Here is a 19,918-nt window from a genome sequence, read left to right as displayed (position 1 = left end):
TGGTCCTGAGACTTGTGGCCAGCTGGAAATCAGCAACTGCAAAGCAAGCAGAGGTTTGACAGCAAGCACTGGAGCCCCCTCAGAATGCCGCCTGAGGCTGCCATGCTACCAGGAAGCTGCTCTAGCTTCCAAAACGCGAGGCCATGTTCTCCAGCCCACTTCCAGCCGCAACGGTCAGGCCTGAGCGAGGCCAGTTGGAACCGGGCAGCCATTCATCGGACTGCAGCTACACAAATCAATCTAAGGAGACCAGCAGAAAATCCACCTAGTCCAGGGTGGGCAACACCTGGCACGCATACCAAACATGGCACGCCAGTAACTTTTGCTGGCACGCAAAACCCTCTCTTATTATCTTCCATTTACAATTTTTTTTCTTAATATCGACTTTTTTTATTTTTCAGATAAATTCAGTGTAGGTGCATCTTAGATAAATAAATAATTTTACATAACAAGTTATCTTAAAGACCATAGACATGGATTGACGAGAGAGGGGAAGAGCAATTTCTATGCCTCTGCCTTAACTCTCCCTGCCTTCCTAGATCCAACCAGTGTTTTGGTTTCACCCCATACGCTTGTGAATCTTTGTTCTCAGTGATGAATTTTGTTAAGTCTCATAATAGGAGTAGCCTGACGGATGAAAGTAGTAGCTCGTGCATATCTCTGAAGGTCACAAGATATAAACCTGATGTAAAATCTGTCATCAGTGATGCAGCAGCAAAAGTCCCACTGATAATATCAAACGGAGTCATAAAGTTTTCTGTCAGACTATCAGTGTACATGTATACATTAAAAATAAATGTATTTTTCATCATCATATACTGTGTTTTTGTCGCTCGAATGTATTATTTCTTCAGGGTTCTTCACATACGTACACCTTAAGAGATATCAAGTAGGCGTAACATGTTCTCAAAAAATTAGGGTTGGCACGCAGAAGAATTTTGAGTCAGAGATTTTGCTGGTTTGGGCACGCACTCACAAAAAGGTTGCCTACCCCTGACCTAGTCAAACCACACCAAGAGATAATTGACCCACTCCTTCCTCCCCTAAACATCTACCTGTCATTCTCAATGGAAAGAATCCCATGTCCTTTACTCCTTCAAGGAGCATAAAATCAACCGGCACTAACCAATAATGATGATAACACCATTTTAAAGAATCTACCTGGGTGTCAGCTTCCATGCTGGACAATGTATACATACCATCTCTAATTCTCCAACCAACTCTATAAAGTACGTATTAATCCCTATTTTACAGATGAAGGAACTGAGGCAAAGGTAACTTTCCAAGGCCGCATGCCCAGTGAGTTTCCTCTCCCCACCTTCAAACCCTTGCTATTACGAGTCTGGCCTACAAGTCTGGCCTAGTTCTGTGCTGACTCAGAGAAAGGAGGTCAGACTTCGTGTTTACCTGGGAAGAATGGGGCAAGACAGCCAAGCCTCCATTCCAGGGAGAAAAATGATCCCGCTCATTCCAGTCTAAGAGTGGCTTATAATATATGTATAATATAAAAGCTCTCTGTTAGAATTCTAGCACACTCAAAAATTGGCCCCAAATTCCCACGGATCACATGCAGAATGAAAACCACTGGAAGCCCTAGGCATTGCACAGACTGGGACCCCATTTCCTCTTCTTTTTCTTAATTAAAAAAAAAAAGGAATGGACAATCCTCTCTTATTCTTACTAAACTGGATTTTGGTACCTTTTCCCCATGCTTTCGAACACTTCCTCCATCTCAGGTATTCAGGGACTACAGTCACACGGTCCCGAATTCACAGGGTACACAAGTACAAGACCTCCTTCCCACTGCTGCCCAGCCACCCGATTTCCCTGCCTAAGCAAATAATGACCCCTTTTCTGTGTCTTTCCACAGACATATTTAGATACATAAGCAAATAATTATGCATTCTCCTCTCGGAACCTCCCCCCCACCCCCAGGAAGAAGTTTCTAAGCATTTACAATTGAATCATAAAAAGAGATCGAAAGCGCCCGGCCAGGCCGACGTGGCTCAGTGGTTGAGCATTGACCTATGAACCAGGAGGTCACGGTTCAATTCCCGGTCAGGACACATGCCCAGGTTGCAGGCTCCAGCCCCAGTGGGGGGCGAGCAGGAGGCAGCCAATCAATGATTCTCTCTCATCATTGATGTTTCTATCTTTCCCTTTCCTTCTCCCTTCTTCTTTGAAATCAATAAAAATATATTTAAAAAAAAAGAGATCAAAAGCAAACTGACAAACATATAGGCAAAACTTCATACAGCAACAAAATTACATAAAGACTTTATATTTTAAATAATTCAGAAAACTTAGAAAGTAAACAGGAGAGGATGTGGAGGACTTAGAAAAGGAGGTGCAGGAGGATTTGGAAGATGACCCAGGAGGAGGAAGTAAAAATCTTTTCCTTCCACCCACATCCTGCCCAGGCCCCCTATAGGACATCCTGCCCGGGTTCCCTATAGGACAGGGGTTCTCAACCTGTGGGTCAAGACCCCTTTGGCGGTTGAACGACCCTTTCACAGGGGTCGCCTAAGACCATCCTGCATATCAGATATTTACATTACGATTCATAACAGTAGCAACATTACAGTTATGAAGTAGCAACGAAAATAATTTTATGGTTGGGTCACAACATGAGGAGCTGTATTTAAAGGGCCAGAAGGTTGAGAACCACTGCTCTAGGACATCCTGCCCGGGCCCCCTATAGGACATCCTACCCGGGTTCTCTACTAGGGAAGAGTGCAAAAAGGAAACTAAGGTCTGAAGTTCACCTGGAACCAGGAACCACAGCAGTTACCTATGGGTGAGCTAAATAAAAATGAGGTATGTTATGTGTAAGGCATTACTGAAAGGCCCAGGGACACAAGAACAAACAGGACACAGCCAGGGCCCAAGGTGAGCTTCTGGACTAGTTCATTCACGGGTGGGGTCCCGGCCTAGCCAGCAATCAGGGCCGATTGGGCCTGGCTGGCCAGGGGGAGGGATTGTGGAGGTTGGCCGGCCCTGGGAGGTTGGCTGTGGGAGCACACTGACCATCAGTGGGCAGCCCCATCATTGAGCATCTGCCCCCTGGTGGTCAGTGCACATCATAGCTACCAACCAGTCAGCCGGTCAGCTGGTCAGGCCAGTCGTTCGGTCACTTAGGCTTTTATCTTATCTAATAAAAGAGAAACATGCAAACAATAAATATTTAATCTAAAAAAAAATTTTTTTTAAAGAGAAACATGCAAATTGACCGTATCTCTGCTACACTCATACGCCACGCCCACCAGACACGCCCACCAGCCAATCAGGAGCGAGTATGCAAATAAACCCAACCAAGATGGCGGTGGCCAGGGAGATGGAGCAAACAGGGAGCTTGGGTTGCCCCTGGCGATGGAGGAAGCCAAGCTTCCTGCCTGCCCTGCTGCCCTGTGCTCTGCTCAAGGCTACAAAGTTTCAATTACAGAAGACAAATAAATCCCAGATACCTGCTTCCAGCCGGCATGGCCTCCACTCAAGGAGGGTCTGGGAGCCTGGGTTGCCCAGGGCGTGGCCAGCCTGTAAACAGCCATCAGCCCCTCACCCAGGCTGGCCAGGCACCCCACTGTGGACCCCCTCCTGAAGGGGGTGTGGCCAGCCTGAAAACATCCCTCAGCCCCTCACCCAGGCTGGCCACACCCTCATGGGGTGAGGATCCCCACTGGGGGTTTGGCCAGCCTGCAGTCATCAGCCCCTCACCCAGGCTGGCCAGGCACCCCAGCAGGGACCCCCACCCTGAAGGGGGTGTGGCCAGCTTGAAAACAGCCCTCAGCCCCTCACCCAGGCTGGCTATGCCCCCCAGCGGGACCCTCACCCCATGGGGCATGGCAGGCCTGAAAACCACCACAGGCCCCTCACCCAGGCCACCCCATGTCCCAAGAGAACCCCCACCCTGATCCGGGACACCCAGGCAAACCAGCCGCCCGCCCGCTCCCCCCCCCCCCCCATGCACCAGGACTCTATCTATACTAAAAAAGGGTAATATGCTAATTAGACTGGGAGACCTTCCAGGAGACCTTCCGGACGTTCTTCTGGACAAATCCATGGTGGTGGGGCCGAGGTAGAAGTGGTTAGAGGCCAAGAGGGGAGGGCAGTTGTGGGTGATCAGGTGGGGGGGTGGGGCTGTTGGGGGTAAGCAGACCAGCAGGGGGGCCAGTTGGGGGCAAGCAGGCCATCAGTGGGGGTCAGTTGGAGGTGATCAGGACAGCGGGGGGAGGGGGGAGTTTGGAGTGAGCAGGCCAGCAGGGGGGGCAGTTGGGGGCGAGCAGGCTGGCAGGCAGAGTGGTTAGGGGCAATCAGGCAGGCAGGCAGGCAGGTGAGCAGTTAGGAGCCAGCAGTCCCGGACTGCGAGAGGGATGTCCGACTGCTGGTTTAGGCCCGATCTCTATAAACCGGCAATAGGACACCCTTCGAGGGGTCCCAGATTGGAGAGGGTGCAGGCCGGGCTGAGGAACACCTCCTCCCCCGTGCACGAATTTCGTGCACCGGGCCACTAGTATATATAGATTAGAACCTAAACCAGAACAATAGCCCAACTCTGCTACAGGCTAAGAGGCAGAAGTTAAAAAGTAGCATCTTCAACAAGAATGAATAAGACAGTCTGATGTCATGAAAAGAGCAATAAGGTTGAGAATCCTGCCCTCTAGTCTTGACTGCTACCTCTGCATTGCACTCTGGGGAATACTGGCTCCACATACACTAACCAAGAGTAAGGATGGGAAGAGGCTGCAGAAGGCATTTTTTAATAGCTCCTATCTCTAGCCCTGACTCATCATCACCACTCTGTGGCACGCAGGTACACAACTATTGAGTATTAAAGGTGGCGAATGGGGAGAACGGAACCAACCGCAAGCTCTGCAACTTCTTAGTCTACTGTAGACTTCTCCATAAGTTACAAGTTAAAAGTAGTACTGTTTTCATTTGGTGGCTTAAAAAGTTAATATTTCTCTGCCGAAACCGGTTTGGCTCAGTGGATAGAGCGTCGTCGGCCTGCAGGCTGAAGGGTCCCAGGTTCGATTCCGGTCAAGGGCATGTACCTTGGTAGTGCGCACATCCCCAGTAGGAGGTGTACAGGAGGCAGCTGATCGATGTTTCTCTCTCATCGATGTTTCTAACTATCTCTCTCCTTTCCTCTCTGTAAAAAATCAATAAAATATATATTTTTTTAAAAAGTTAATATTTCTCAAAGGTCTGTGGGTTGGTTGGGCTCAGATGGGAGATTCTACTATTCTTCCTTAGAACCTTTATGCAGCTGCTGTCATCTGCCAGCTTGATGGGGGCTGAAGACGTTACAGTGGCATCGTTCACATGTCTGAGGCATTGATATTGGCTGCTGGCTGGGCACACTGCCACGCATGATCTCTAACCATTTGGGAGTAAAGCACACGTTCACTACATAGTGGGTGGAGCACTCCAAAACAGCCAAGTGGGAAGCTGCCAGGACTGCCAAGGCCTAGGATCCACAACTTGTAAATCACTCCTGCTACATTCCATTGGTCGAGGCAAGTCCCTCATCATACACACCTCACTGAAGAAGCTACAAAAGAATAACTATAGGTTTTTCACCACAGGTTTGCCACCAGAACACAGGTGTCATGAAAACCACCACTAACTCAAACCCAAAATGGGAAAAGACTCATATCAACATCACTGTCATTAGACACGAACATTCCAGCAAGTCTACCACTACTGGCCATCTGATCTATGAATGTGGTGGGATCGACAAAAGAACCACTGAAAAATTTGAGGAGAGTGCGGAGATTCAGAAGGGCTCCTTCAAGTATTCCTGAGTCTTGGATAAACTGAAAGCTGAACGTGAGTGAGGTATCACCATTGATATCTCCTGTGGAAATTCGAGACCAGCAAATATTATGTAAACATCATTGATGGCCCAGGACACAGAGACTTCATCAAAACATGGTTTCAGGCACATCTCAGGCTACCTGTGCTGTCCGGATTATTGTTGCTGGTGTTGGTGAATTTGAAGCAGAAATCTCCAAGAATGGGCAGACCCATGAGCATGCCCCTCTGGCTGACATAGTGGGTGTGAAACAACTGATTGTTGATGTTAGCAAAATGGATTCCACTGAGCTACTCTACAGCCAGAAAAGATGAGGAAATTGTTAAAGAAGTCAGCACCCACATTAAGAAAATTGGCTACAGTTGTCACACAGTAGCATTTGTGCCAATTTCTCGTTGGAATGATGACAACATGCTGGAGCCAAGTATTAATATGCCTTGGTTCAAGGGATGGAAAGTCACCCATAAAGATGGCTTGAAGCTCTGGATAGCATCCTGCCACCAACTCGTCCAACTGACCAGGCCCTGCGTCTGGCCCCCCAGGATGTCTACCTAATTGGCGGTATTGGTCCTGTCCCTGTGACAGAACCGAGTGGAGACTGGTGCTCTGCCAGAAGCCGGTCCACCCTTGCTGCTTGACACAGTCGCTCCAGGGAAGAAACATCTGCACAGCTTATGTTTCAAAGGACCTGGTGTATATGGCATGTTTGCTCCCCCTCTTAGCGCTATGTGTTTTAAACAGGACCACCTCCCCGAGAAAGGTTGTTTCCCCAGGTGAGGATTTTTCCCTGGAGTTAGGGATTAACAGGACTAAGAAAGAGAATAAATCAGTGAAACCCCCTAGTGTTACAGAAATACCATGTACTACTTATGAAGGACTTGGACTAAGACTGTTGGCAATAAATTTGGGACTTGTTGGGCCCACATCCCCAGAGGTCTGCCCACCAGGGAAAGCACCAAAGCCTATACCCCTGGAGACCCACCAACACAGGGCAGTCCCAGGGAAGGCAAGCAGCAAGGCTGGGAGGACATATAACCTTTACTGGGTAGGAGAATCTCCTTCAGTCACTTCCTTGTAGCTTATCAGTAGAGCAGCGACCTTGGAATAGCCCTTATAATAGAACACAGAGATTAACCTAGACGAGATTAAAATCAACAGAACTAGATAGAGACAGGATTTCTGGTAAAAAGGTCAGATAAGAAACTATGGACATGAAACAAGGAACTGTAGAAGGTCAAGGGAGGACCCAAAACATACCATGATATGACTACAGAGGCATGCTTATAGAATCGAGTAGCATAAAATACAGCTGTAACAGGACAATAAAGAGAGAACCTCACTATGCTGATCAACTGAACGCTGTCTCCGTGTCCTTCATTCTTCGCCGACTCCGTCCACACCTTTGGGAACCCCTGGACCTGTTGGGGCTGGACCTCAACAGTGTTCTCAAACCCAGAAGGTGGTCACCTTTGCTCCAGTCAACGTTACAACTGAAGGGAAGTCTGCTGAAATGCACCATGAAGCATTGAGTGAAGCTCTTCCTGAGGACCATGTGGGCTTCAACGTCAAGAACGTGTCTGTCAAAGATGTTCGCCGAGGCAAGGTGGCTGGTGACAGCAAAAATGACCCACCAATGGAAGCAGCTGGCTTCACATCTCAGGTGATTATCCTGAGCCATCCAGGCCAGATATGCACCAGTGCTGGATGGTCACACAGCTCATGTTGCTTGTAAATTTGCTGAGCTGAAGGAGAAGATTGATCATCGTTCTGGGAAAAAGCTGGAAGATGGATGGCCCTAAGTTTTTGAAATCTGGTGATGCTGCCTTTATCGACATGGTTCCTGGCAAGCTCAAGTGTGTTGAGAGCTTCTCCGACTACCCTCCTGTGGGCCGTGTCAGTGTTCGTGACATGAGACAGACAGTTGCTGTGGGAGTCATCAAAGCAGTGGACAAGAAGGCAGCTGGAGCTGGCAAAGCACCAAGTCTGCCCAGAAAGCTCAGACGGACGAATGATATCATCCCCATAGCGGCCACCCACATCTTACTCAGTGGTGGGAGAACGGTCTTAGAACTGTTTGTCTCAATTGGCCATTTAACTTTAATAGTAAAAGGCTGGTTAATGACTGCACTCATGGTAAAGCCTTCAGGAGGAAAGGAGATTGTCTTGTGGACCGTTTGGTTCTTCTGTGTGTGTGGCAGTTTTTAAGTTATTAGTTTTTAAAATCAGTACTTTTTAATTAAAACAACTTGACCAAAAATCTGTCACAGAATGTTCAGACCCATTATTAAAAGAAAAAAAAAAGTTTTAAAGAAGTAACTATAGTCTATGACTTAACGTGAAAGTGCTTCCAACTTACTTGGAGACAACATACAGAAAGGTTGTCATATATGAACTCAACACAAACATAGGTTGCCGATTCCACAGGAAGAATGTTGCACCTGCCTAATAAGGGGTATTAAGTACATACTGTGGTCATATCGGAGAAGGGATGGATCAAGAAGATCTGGAATGACCAAGTCAAAACTATATACCAGTAAACAAGACTCAGTTTGAACTCTGTCTTAAAATGTGGATAGAATGTGCACCCATTAGTTAATGGCACTTAACGAGGGAGGTGGGACCTTGTGAACGATTGAGGGAAGAAGTGTGGTAAGGCAGAGACAATGAGATACCAGTGAGATAAGGAGGCATCAGCACTCCTACTTTGAACATAAGGAAATAAACCTGAGAAAGGTTAGGTTTTAAAAAGAACACTACCCAGGGTTTTAAAGCTAGTTATTATCAGGCAGTTATCAAAAACCAGATCAACCTGCCCCCAAGTTTGTATTCTTTCCACAATTCTACATCACTCTACTACCGCCTCATTGAAGTCCAAAGCATGGGCACTCAATAAAAATGAAAATGTTGCCCGGCCGGCGTGGCTCAGCGGTTGAGTGTCGACCTATGAACCAGAAGGTCATGGTTCAATTCCCGGTCAGGGCACATGCCCAGGTTGTAGGCTCAATCCCCAGTGTGGGGCATGCAGGAGGCAGCCGATCAATGATTCTCTCTCATCAATGATGTTGCTATCTCTCTCTCCCTCTCCCTTCCTCTCTGAAATCAATAAAAACACATTTACAAGGAGTACCATTTAAATTACCAGCACCAGTTAATCAATGACTACATCAAAAATCTCCCTAGAAATTATGGAGAAGTCAGGCATAATGAAAATGTTAAAGAGCTATACGTAGTACGTGGAACATGAGAAGTAGGGGATTAAAATGAGAACCCTGAGAAAGAAGACCCTACCAAAAAGAGCTCTGGTGGCTACCTTTTAAAAAAAGAAAAACAGAGCCTAGCAGCCGTTTCTACACGGGAACCTTTCATGCAACTATACTTCAGGGACAAGCCTGCACTGGACTACAGGCCTCTGTGCTAAGCTGCCTGCCTGCACTGTGCCAGCCTGTGTGAGCCATGTCCCGCATGGTTCAGGATTCGGGATCTGGAGAAGGGCTGCGTGCAAATGACAGAGACCAGACAAGAAATAATAATTTGGAAATATGGGGGGCCAGGCGGGAAGTCCAACGCAAGGCCTTGCCAACCTTTTATTCAATTTTGGATACACATCTAGCCCTTAGTCAGGCAATTCCAATAACAGACAGACTATCTTAAAGGTCAGTAAATATTAGTAAAGATTTACTCTGAGACTATTTGGTCAGGAAATTGCTTGAGCCACCATTGTCTCGACTAAACAATCGGTGCATAGCTCTGGCCCTTGCCAGGGCTCAAGGTTCACCAGCTCCTGGGTTCCTTGTTTACACTTCTCTGAAAGTGAAGACAATGGGTGGCTTCCTACACCAGCCTTTATAAAGGAGTTCCTGGAATCCTACTTCAACCAATAGGACTGAGGCTTTCCCCATCCAATCGGAGCTTCATAGCTCCAACCAACCAGAGCGGCTCTCTTCTGATCAATCAAGCCAGTGCCTCTTGGACCCCCAATCAAATTATGAGGATTTAGAGTCCTCATTTGCATGAAGACAAACCAGTCAGGGATGGGGGAGGGGGGGGTGTCTTCTGTCTACATAAGCCAGCCCCACTCTGGCTTTGAGAACACTACTCTCCCCTCTCACTTTCCTATCATCACCACCCACCTGCCAAGAATGCTCCTGGGAACAGAACAGAGCTGACCAACAAAGGCCAGAGCAGACCAGTATAATGGCACTCCAAATAGGGGATTCCTGTTGGCACTGAATTGACTCCAACAACTATGAGTTCACAAAAACAAGAACCAATAAAAAATAAAGCATTTATGAAGCTTAAGTAAAATAATATTCTATATCATGGTATCAAGAAGTACAATTTAGCCCAGCCAGTGTGGCGCAGTTCGTTGAGCGTCAACCCATGAACCAGGAAGTCACAGTTTGATTCCCAGTCAGAAAACATGCCCAGGCTGCTGGCCTGATCCCCAGTAGGGGTCGTGCAGGAGACAGCCAATCAATGATTCTCTCTCATCACTGATGTTTCTATCCTTCTCTCCTCCCTTCCTCTCTGAAATCAATAAAAACATATTTACAAGAAGTACAATTTAAATTACCAGCACCAGTTAATCAATGACTACATCAAAAATCTTCCTAGAGCCGAAACCGGTTTGACTCAGTGGATAGAGCGTTGGCCTGCGGACTGAAAGGTCCCGGGTTCGATTCCGGCCAAGGGCATGTGCCTGGGTTGCGGGCACATCCCCAGTGGGAAATGTGCAGGAGGCAGCTGATCGATGTTTCTCTCTCATCGATGTTTCTAACTCTCTATCTCTCTCCCTTCCTCTCTGTGAAAAATCAATAAAATATAAAAAAAAAAAATCTCCCTAGAAATTATGGAGAAGGCAGGCATAATACATTAATAGCCAACTTTGGAAGCCAGAAATTAGCAGAATTTAGTCACACTAAGTCAAAAGTGGTGTGTTTCTATCAATAAGACTCTCCACATTACAATGATTTTTATAATTATAATACGGTCTGAAATTTTAAAAAGACACTGCCTTGCCCTGCCAGCAATAAGTCTCTGTTCTTATTCTACCTGATACTTCTGTTCTTTCCCTCTCCTTCTCCTCCCTCCCACAGCTCCAATCACTTTCAAGCTCACACACTCACTCAGTCAACAAACATTTACTCTGTGCCAAGTTATGTATACACTATGCTAACTACTGGAAGTCACAGAATGTAAGACTTGGTCAAGGTCCCAAAGGAGGTGGTTGCCTGGAAAGAGACCAAAATGCAAACAGTTGCAATAGTACTGGGACAAGTCCTAAACCAGATGGTTGTAGAGGTGTGTAGATGGCAGAGAAAGGAATATAAAACGCTGCCTAAAGGAATTCAGCCAGGAATGTCAAAGATGCGACCAGGCAGATACATCCCTGGCTTTCACCAGGTACATATGCAACCACCCACCTCCCTATCTCCTCTGATTTTCCTGAGTGCACCCCAATAAATTTAATTTTTTAAGAAAATCCTTGTCTTGTTCCTGATCTTGGGAAGAATGTATGCATTCTTTTATCACTAAGTATGACATGAGTTGGTTTTCACAGTGGCCTGTATCACACTGATAAAGTTTCCTTCTATTCCTAGTTTGTTGAGTATTTTTATCACATAATATTGGATTTTGTTGTTGTTAATCCTTACCCAAGGATATTTTTCCATTGATTTTTAGAGAGTGGAAGGGAGAGGGAAAGACAGAGAGAAACATCGATATAAGAGAAACACATTAACTGGTTGCCTTCCGCACGCATCCCGACTGGGGCTGGAGAATCAGGCCTGCAACCCAGGCATATGCCCTTGACCAGAATCAAACCAGCGAACCTTCAGTCTGCAGGCCGACGCTCTATCCACTGAGCCAAACTAGCTAGGGCAATGATATTGGATTTTGTCAAATGCTTTTCTTAACAGCTATTGAAAACATAATATGGTTTTCTTTATTCTATTAATATGTTGTACTACATGAATTTTCAGATATTAATCCAAGCTTGTGTGGATGAAAGGAGCCACATGCTAACCTGACGCGCTCAGGGGAGGCCTGCATGGCAGTCTTGCAAACTCAGAGACCTAAAGTCACCACAAAGGACTGTCTGAAATGAAACTTTAACTAAAAGCAGTGATGGTGGGTAGTTACATCCTAGGCTGGTAACTTCACTGACAAGGTCAACCTTTACCTTAACTGAACCTATCTGTCTTTTTGCATCTATGATAACATACCCTTGAAATGTCTGGGTAACTTGTAACTTCCCTTTTTCTGGACCCCTTGGGGGCACAACCTAATGTGCTGGGCACCAGGACAGATACTACAAATTCCTTCATTATCATGTTAATTGTTCCTGTGCCCACCTAAGTATGTGTCTATCATTTTACTTTTTATCCAATCCCAGGTGTTTCCCTGCTTTGCTTTCTCCCGCCTCTCTGGTCTATCACTAATGGATTTCATGTAACCCACCTACGTCCCTCCTTTGATTGCAATGTATAAATACAGATGTAACCCGCCATTCTCCAGAGCATTATCTCAATTCACTGAGGTTCTGCTTCCCGGCATATGTCAACAGTTTGGCTCAAATAAACTCACAAAAATTCTTTACAGGTTTCAATGGTTTTTTTACGTTAACACTTGCATTCCTGGGATAAATCCTATTTGACCAGTGTATAAATGTAATATGATGCTAGATTCAATTTGCCAGTATTCTGTTGAGAATTTTTTTGCATCTATATTCATAAAAGATACTGGTCTGTAATTTGCTTGTGATATCTCTATGAAATAGGAATTTTTATGGGTGAAATAGGCAGGTTTAGGGAATTTTTTAAATTAAGGGGGTCCATGGAAAAAGCACAGGCTACCAAGCTGCAAAAAGTTACATTTCCGTAAAACAAGGGAGTTGGGGGAGGCAGAGGTTACATTTCTATAAGACAAGGGAGTTGGGAGAGGCAACAGTTACATTTCCATAAGATAAGGGAACTGGGAGTAGCAAAAGGTACACATTTACAGAATAAAGGGAAGGAGGAAGACCAGGGAATAAGATAACAAGGAGGGCCTCACATGTCCCTTGTGAAGTTAGACCTTTGAGCTCAGGAGGTACTTCAGTGACCAAATCAAAGGGGAATAGCGACCAATCAGAGGGGATTATCAAGGCACAAAAGATCTGCAGCCTTTAAAAACTGTAGGGAAAAGGGACTCAGTGGGACCCTTTCCCCCTCCCCACGTGGGAGTCTGTGCTTGTTCTTCAATAAATTTCCACCTTTACTATACCATCTTCTGTCTGCGGTTTCTTTCATTCTTCGACTCCGACGACAAAGAGCCTGAGAAAAGCCATCCTGCCCAGGGGAACACCGCGCATTCCAGGCCAGAATACCCGCATCATCTGTGTGGTTTTGGAAGCAGAGTAAGGGCAGCCTCAAGGAGAAACGGGGAGCACTTCCTCCTCCTGAGCGTGCATTTGCTCCTTTGCTATAATGTGTTCTTCTCTTACTAGTTTCTGACATTGTTTACTGACTTAAGATCTTTCTCTTTTTTTATAGGTGTTTCCTCCTATAAATTTCCAAGCAATGCTTTTACTAATTACCCTAAAGTTATGGTATGATTTTTTTCTGCATGAAGCATAATAGGTACTCAATGAACATTTATTGTTGAACACTGAATGAGTGGCAGCTTTCTTTTAATTGTGGTAAAACATACATTAATTTACTATTTTAACCACTTCTAAGTGTAAAGTTTATTGGCATTAAGTACATTCACACTGTTGTGCTACCTTTATCACATGGTATGTTGGTTGTTGTATGTTTTTATTAATCACCTCCGAATATTTTCTTCTTTTCCTTGTGATTTCTTCTTTACCCACTGGTGACTTAGTATACTGTTTAATTACCACATATCTGTGAGTTTCCCAAATTTCCCACTGTTATTGATATCTAATTTCATTCCATTGTGGTCAGAGAACATACTTTGTATAATGCCCATTTAATTGTTTAAATGTAGTGAGTCCTGTTTTATGGCATAATGTATGATCTATCCTTGGGAACAATGGGTATTCTACTCTCATCATTGATTTTTCTATCTCTTTCTCCCTTTCCCTTCCTCTCTGAAATCAATACAAATATATTAAAATATATATATACATATAAATCTTTAAAAAATAGAAAATAAAAGCATGTGTCTGCATCTAGACCATATTTTTAAAAATGTCAACTATCTAAATCTTAAATTTTTCATGTTTTCCCCCCACTTTTTATGCTGACTACTTATTTCATTTATATATAAAAATCAAGTCTTCTTTAAAAATAAAAATGTTAGTTTCTAGCACCATTTTAAGAATTGGTTTCTAAGAGTGACACCTGTTTAAAAGGTAAGCTAAAAAGATCATCTACGATTTTCTAAGAGGTTTCTGGAACATGAAATCCCCAGATTAGGTGAATAAGAAGAGAGGAGAGCATTTGATATGTCACTTGATAGCAGAACAGCTGACATGACCATCCCAAATTTCCCAAGGGAGCAGGGTACAACCAGTTGACAAAAAGAAAACCCTATTAAGTACTGGTTATTTAATGTGAAGGCAGAAGATGTAAGGCTTGGGATATAAAAGCAGAGAGTTTTTCTCTGTTACTGAGTAAAAGTCAAGCTAAGTCAAGCTATAAAGAAGTAATGAGCAATAGTTTAAAATTTGGCTTTCATTTTAACAATTAAACTAAGCATAGCAAAAATTAGTAAGTAAAATAAGCAGAGCTACATAACATTTGAAACAATTTCCAATTCACTAAAGGATTATACAAATGATACTTTCTTTACCTCCCCCCACTGAAGCCTCTGCAAGAGTATTATTATCACGCCCATTTACAGAAGAGGAACAGATTCAGAAGCAACATGACTTCCAGGATCACACAGCAAGTAGGGAACAGAATCAGGATTTGAACTGGGCTTCTAACTCCAAACCCAGGGCTCTTTCCACCAAGTCATAGCTGCCGCTTCCCTCCAACAATGGGTATGGGTCTCTAAGTATTGTAGACATGGATACGGATATGTAATTTAGGAATGGTCCACCATACTTCCTGTTCCTAAATAAGAGCCTGAATAGAGAGGAGCAACTAGCACCTGGCCCAGCACCACATACTAAGCAAGTGCCCATAGAGAACAAAGGAAGAGAAAGAACCATACATGCAGCAGCACAAGTAACCCTGGGAACGTATCAGCAATGTGTAGTTCAGATGTCAATGGCAAGCCAAAGGCATGATCAAAACCAGAAAAAGAAAGAGAGAAAAGGGTAGCACATAACCATGGGGAAACTGAGGGAAGGTAACAGAAACTCTCTGTACTATTTTTGTAACTTCTTGTGAATCTAAAATTATTCCAAAATCAAAGAAGAAAAAGTGAAAAGATACACATGATGTGGATGGGCTCTTGTCAATGAACTGGCTTCCTAAGTTCACTGAATAGCGAATGTGGCAGCCAACCTGCCAGGCATGGCCTTCAATGAGCTCCTGGTTCACTGGGGAGAAAAAGACAAGTGAACAATCTATTCCAACACAATATCAAGGCACTTTCCTGTAAGACTGTCTACTTTTCTGATGACTCCTTAGTAAGCAGGGAGTAAGGAAAGACTACAAAGAGTGAAACAACTGTTATGGCAACACTGCCTGAGGTGTGCGATGTCATGATTACACATGCTTTGGTCTCTCACCCTCCAAATCATTTCCCTGGCTTCCAATCCTTGCTCCCAACAAGAGTCATACCGAGAACACAGAATCAGGTGGACTGGGGAAACCTACACAGTCACCAAACCTTCAATGTAAGGGAGTCCTGTGCTTGCTGAGGAAAGAGACCTGAAAGGAGGCTTCAGGGATTCATTTATTCACTGACAAATCGGATCTTACTAGGCTTAGCTTCCAACAATAGCTTAGAAAACCAACTGAGCAATGACAAAGAAAAGATAACTTCAGCCCAGCCAGTGTGCTCAGTGGTTGAGCATCAACTCAATTCCCAGTCAGGGCACATGCCTGGGTTTCGGGCTTGATCCCCAGTAGGGGGCATGCAGGAGACAGCTGATCAGTGATTCTCTCTCATCATTGATATTTCTCTCTCCTTCCCCCTTCCTCTCTGAAATCAATACAAATATGTTTTTTTTAAAAAAAATTTTTTAAATATATTACTTTATTGGTTTCAGAGAAGAAGGGAGAAGAAGAGATAGAAACATCAATGATGAGAGAGAAGCATTGATCAGCTGCCTCCTGCACGCCCCCTACTGGGGATTGAGCCTGCAACCCAGGCATGTGCCCTTGGCTGGAATCAAACCTGGGACCCTTCAGTCCGCAGGCTGACGCTTTATCCACTGAGCCAAGCCGGCTAGGGCTTAAAAAAAATTTTTTTTTTAAAAACACACTAGGGTGAATAATTTAGCAATAACTCAAAAATTTTAAAGGCATATAACTTTCAAACCCAAACTACCAACTTATGGGAATTTATATGCTCGTATGTGGCAAAATCAATTATTATAGAATTATTCTTTGTAGCATTGTTTATAAACTCAGAAGACTAGAAAGAACTAAATGTTCCTCATTAGGGGGCTAGGTAAATTATGGTATGTCACACAATGCCAAACTATTCAGCTATACTCCTCAATGAAAAAAAAAATGAGGAAGCCTTTAAATGCTTACATAAATGACTTCCAAGATACATTAGGGGGAAAAGGGAAAAAAAGAAAAATGCAGGGTAGTCTGTAATAGGCTAACACCTGTACAAAAATAGGGCAGGGGAGGGAAGATAGGTATGTGTACATATATGCATTTTTTTCATACATGTAATTAATAACATTGGAGTCTACTGGGTAGTGGCAGATAGGATAGGAGGAAAACTTAAATTTTAAATCATGTGTATGTATTATCTGTACAAAACTAATATTTTACATCTTTAAAAAATTAATGCATTTAACTAACAGTTCTTTTCCTTTCTAAGTAGTCTAAACAAGATGAAAAGAATCTTCTTATACAACTACAAGAGATTCAAACTTGCTCATAATAAAAAGGGACATAAGAATATCTCCTAGGTATCCTTTTTTTTTTCAATCCTCACCTGAGGACATGTTCAGAGAGAGGAAGGGAGAGAGAGAATGTGAGAAACATCGACATTGCCTCCCTACACACCCCAACTAGGGACCAAACCTGAAACCTAGGTATGTGTCCTTACCAGGAAGCGAACAAGCAACCTTTTGGTGTATGGGACAACGCTCCAACCAACTAAGCCACACAGCCAGGGCCCCTAAGTATCTTTAAAAAAAAAAAATGAAGAGAAACCAAGATGGTGGCATAGGTAAACACCTGAAATTGCTGCCTCGCACAACCACTTCAAAAATACAACTAAAAGACAAAACGGACATCATCCAGAACCACAGGAAGGCTGGCTGAGTGGAAATTCTACAACTAGAAGGAAAGAGAAAAACACACAGAGACTCAGAGGAGGTGCGGAAGTAAAGTGCAGAGGTACGGAGGCGCGCACGCGGAAAGGGCTGGCAACTGAGGACACGGTTGTCTTTTTCAATCGGGAGGGAGACAAGCTCCCGACTGCTCTGAACTCCAGTTCCGGGCGAGTCTCTGGGGACCCAGACTCATACGGGGAGAACCTGGACTGTCTGGCAGTGGGTGGAACTCGAGGGTGGCTTTCTCTCAGAGGTGCTTGCAGCGATTACCACGGGACACTGAGACCCGGGGCCTCTTAGGGCAGGGCTGAGGATCAGCCATAGCTGTTTGCTCCGCCCTGTTGATTTCCTGAGACCTCGCCTCACCCAAGCTGTGTGCAGAGGCTTTTGCATATGAATGGCCTGGCCCTTTGCAATCTAAAATTACCTAACAAACTGCAGCTGGGTCAGAGAGACCCAGAACATCCAAAAGAAGGCCCAAGGCCCCACAGCAGCTTGCATTGCTTCACAGCTGGGCCTCATCTAGGCACCTCCATATCCCAAACAAAGAAAAGGAATCTGCAGATCTCTCCATAGCTCCTGCTGGGTAGCCTCAGGCAGAGGCAAATTAGCACCTCCTTAGATCCAAGAGCCAGTGTACCCAGTGGTCAGAGTGGGACCATCCAGATTACAACTCCTCAGATCCATAAGGGACACACTCAGGGTGCAGACTCAGTGAGCACCAAAGCCCCACTGAAGCAAGTCTTGCCCCAGAAGGGTGTCTCCAGCACAGAAGTTCTCCCACCATAAACACAGCTGATTCTCACAGCCAATTGGCCTGGAGGTCAATTCCTCCCAGTGATACCAACTACAATCAAGGCTTAACTACACAAGACTGTGCACAAAGCCGACAAAGGGGTGCACCAAGAGTGTCCACCTCAGGTAATTGGGGAGGCTGAGCTACTGGGCCCTATAGGACACCTAGCACAGAAAGCCACTCTACCAACACAGGGAAGCAGCCAAAATGCGGAGACAAAGAAACAGGTCACAAATGACAGAAATGGAGGAAAGCAAACTACTGGATATAGAGTTCAAAACCACGGTTATAAGGTTTTTCAAGAATTTTCTAGAAACCGCTGATAAATTTAGTGAGAACCTCAAGAAATCTAGTGAGACCCTCGAGGATATGAAAAAGGACCAACTAGAAATTAAGCATACACTGACTGAAATAAGGGATATTATACAGAGATCCAACAGCAGACTAGGGGATCCCAAGAATCAAGTCAAAGATTTGAAATACGAAGAAGTAAAAAACACCCAACCGGAAAAGAAAAAAGAATCCAAAAATATGAAGATAGTGCAAGGAGCCTCTGGGACAGCTTCAAGCGTACCAACATCCGAATTATAGGGGTGCCAGAAGAAGAGAGAAAGATATTGAAAACCTATTTGAAGAAATAATGACAGAAAACTTCCCCTACCTGGTGAAAGAAATAGACTTCCAAGTCCAGGAAGCGCAGAGAACCCCAAACAAAAGGAATCCAAAGAGGACCACACCAAGACACATCATAATTAAAATGCCAAGAGCAAAAGACAAAGAGAGAATCTTAAAAGCAGCAAGAGAAAAACAGTCAGTTACCTACAAGGGAGTACCCATACAACTGTCAGCTGATTTCTCAACAAAAACTATGCAGGCCAGAAGGGAGTGGCAAGAAATATTCAAAGTGATGAGTAGCAAGAATCTACAACCAAGATTACTTTACCCAGCAAAGCTATCATTCAGAATTGAAGGTCAGATAAAGAGCTTCACAGATAAGAAAAAGCTAAAGGAGTTCATCACCACTAAACCAGTATTATATGAAATGCTGAAAGGTATTCTTTAAGAAGAGGAAGAAGCCAAAACCGGTTTGGCTCAGTGGATAGAGCGTCGGCCTGCGGACTAGAGGTCCTGGGTTCGATTCCGGTCAAGGGCATGTACCTGAGTTGCGGGCACATCCCCAGTGGGGGATGTGCAGGAGGCGGCTGATCGATGTTTCTCTCTCATCGATGTTTCTAACTCTCTGTCTCTCTCCCTTCCTCTCTGTGGAAAATCAATAAAATATATTTTAAAAAAAAAAGAAGAAGAGGAAGAAGAAGAAAAAGGTAAAGATAAAAATTATGAACAAGTACATATCTATCAACAAGTGAATCTAAAAATCAAGTGAATAAAAAATCTGATGAACAGAATAAACTGGTGAATATAATAGAATCAGGCGCATAGAAAGGGAGTGGACTGACAATTCTCGGGGGGAAAGGGGTGTGGGAGTGCAGGAGGAGATTGGACAAAAATCATACATCTATGGATGAGGACAGTAGGGGCGGGTAAGGGCAGAGGGTGAGGTGGGGGAACCGGGTGGAGGGGAGCTATGGGGGGGAAAAAAGAGGAACAACTGTAATAATCTGAACAATAAAGATTTAATTTAAAAAAGAAAAAAAAATGAGTCCTGATTTTCCCAAGACCTAGGGTCCTCTGCAAGATGTCACTTTCAAACAGCCTTCTCTCAGCAAGAGCAGTGCTTTCTTGGCTCTTGTCTGTGGCCACTTCACAAAATTAGACCATGGCAGTCATAAAGCCAAGAGTCAGGCTCCTGGTCCCATGGTCACAAGCTAGATGCCTAGCCAGCATATAAAGAAGGCAACAAGCTGAAACCGGTTTGGCTCAGTGGATAGAG

General features: G+C 44.5%; 1 protein-coding gene and 1 pseudogene across 5 annotated transcripts in view; one reads left to right on the top strand and one right to left on the bottom strand.

Annotated features, from left to right (window-relative positions):
- CLASP1 (cytoplasmic linker associated protein 1) overlaps window positions 1-19,918 on the bottom strand; it is a 266,904-nt gene that overhangs the window by 229,737 nt on the left and 17,249 nt on the right. The window lies entirely within an intron of this gene.
- LOC106694607 lies at window positions 5,610-7,827 on the top strand (annotated as a pseudogene).

The sequence above is a fragment of the Myotis lucifugus genome, unplaced genomic scaffold, assembly GCF_000147115.1.
Source record: "Myotis lucifugus unplaced genomic scaffold, Myoluc2.0 scaffold_536, whole genome shotgun sequence".
NCBI lineage: Eukaryota > Metazoa > Chordata > Mammalia > Chiroptera > Vespertilionidae > Myotis > Myotis lucifugus.
This window is presented reverse-complemented; position numbering and strand designations above follow the sequence as displayed.